Below are 2,446 nucleotides of genomic sequence, written 5' to 3'. Positions count from 1 at the left end.
AAGTGACCTGGTACTGTTCGCTGACGTGCTTTTTGAGAACTGCAATATTTTGAGAATTAAAAAAAAGAAGTAAATTAGTAGTTATCACAACATTCGTCAACATTTCATTTATCATTTATTGTTATTGTTATCTTAATATATGACATTTATAATGATGATGTTATGATGATGAGTTCAGTTCAGTTACTCAATGAGGCATACCGCTTTGACTCAGTGGGGAAACACAAACAAGAAAATGGATATAATTATTACTAAATTAATATATGAATAAGTAAACAAACAAATAAATAAACAAACGAATAACATGAAAGAGAAAAGCGGATAGATAATAAAATAAAATGAAATGCATGAGAAAAACAATGAATGAATGAATAAGGCAAATAAATAAGATCAGTGAAAAATTCAGAAATGATAATAAATCGATAAACAAATAAGCGAATAAATATAAATAAATATACAGACAGACAGACAGACAGACAGACAGACACACACACACACACACACACACACACACACACACACACACACACACACACACACACACACACACACACACACACTCCCTTGACACGGCCCTGTCCGGTGCCGGCGAGCATGGATAAATAATAGAGCAGGCCTTCCGAGAGGCGGGATTTACAAATCGGGGAAAATGGTCATAAAAAGAAACATACAAAACACAAAATACATTCACTTTGTGGAGGTGTTATCTGTTGAAGATGTTCTTTATTATTCATTAGAACGAAAATTAATATGTGTGGTTGCATTCTAGCCGTGTAAATTACTTTCAAACTTTTCCTGTGTCGGGCGTGTTTTATAACTTTGTACAACGATATATACAGCTGTACAGTTTTTGCAGCGCGAAACGAGGGTCCCTTCTTTTCCTCTTTCAGCTGTGGCTCACGCTCGGCCCGCAGCGGGAGGGAAGGGAACGGGTGAGATGCGTAAACAAACTTGACAAGCTTGACAAGGCCGAGCTAAACTATCCTTGCAACAGCGGTAGAAACGCTATATAATAGAAGATCTCCACATGACTTGACACACACACACACACTCACTGCACACACATTTGACACCGACTTGACACCGGCAGTGACACTCAGTGACACACACACACACACACACACACACACACACACACACACACACACACAGTACACACACAAATCGTAGCCCCTACAACTTGACGCATTTTCACCGAAAAGTATGCCGTGCCCGTCTGTTTTGTTTATTTTGTTTAGTTATTTGTGTATTTATTTTCGACGAAGTGTTTTAACAACCTGAGGCTGTTTCTCAGTCAACTTGCTTAGTAACTACCAACTGACTCAAGAGAAAATTGTAGTTTGCTGGTTTTGTAAATTCTACAGATGTACTTCAACTGACGGATCACACACACACACACACACACACACACACACACACACACACACACACACACACACACACACACACAGAGACACATGTCAGTGATACTTGGGGATTCCCGTTTCGGTGCAAAAGTTATTCTCCTCCCCCTTTTTTTCTTTCTTTCTTTTCTTTCTTTCTTTTTCTCTTTCGTCCTTTCTTTCTTTCTTTCTTATGTAGGTGTGTATATGCAAGTGTGTGTGTGTGTGTGTGTGTGTGTGTGTGTGTGTGTGTGTGTGTGTGTGTGTGTGTGTGTGTGTGAGATGAGACACTAGCAAATCGTGAACCTCGCTTGCAGGAGTCAAGGACGTATGACTTGGCAGGCGTGTGCTGGTTTCATGAGGGGGATTCCCCTTGTTTCCCTGCCCGATCATAAATTTAAAAAAAAAAAAGCCTGTGTTTTCAACATTACACTTATGGTCACACAGTATCCTGGCTGACAACCAGATAAGAGAGTACTGGGACGGGTACAGAAAGAGGGAGAGACAGACGGAGACAGGCAGAGAGACAAGACAAGACAAGACAAGACAAGACAAGAGAGAGAGAGAGAAACGGAGACAGAAAGGCATGACAAGACAAGACAAAATTCTATATCGAGGGTAATAGACAAGCACTGGAGAGCTTTTTTTTCATCCTGTCCCCGCCCTGAAATATGGTTTACACTACACAATACTACACTACACTATGTGTCATTGCATGCACTACACAATGCTACTTAAACGGTCATAGCATGCGAACACAATACTGACATAAACTCCGACATAAACATGGTAATAATAACACACACACACACACACACACACACACACACACACACACACACACACACACACACTCACACACACATGAAATGGTGTCCGATGCTTCCTCTAGTTCAGTATCGAAGTTGATCGTTCCGATCTCCAAGTCAACTTGTTTATCGTTGTCATGTGTGTATGCTTGAGTCTGTCCAATCAGAAAGTCCGTTTCTTCGAATGCCACAGTAATAGTAGGAGCGTATGGCCCTGATTTTGTCAAGTTCAACAGACGTCCCTGCTCTGCATCT

This window comes from Babylonia areolata, chromosome 11 (assembly GCF_041734735.1).
Source record: "Babylonia areolata isolate BAREFJ2019XMU chromosome 11, ASM4173473v1, whole genome shotgun sequence".
NCBI lineage: Eukaryota > Metazoa > Mollusca > Gastropoda > Neogastropoda > Buccinidae > Babylonia > Babylonia areolata.
This window is presented reverse-complemented; position numbering follows the sequence as displayed.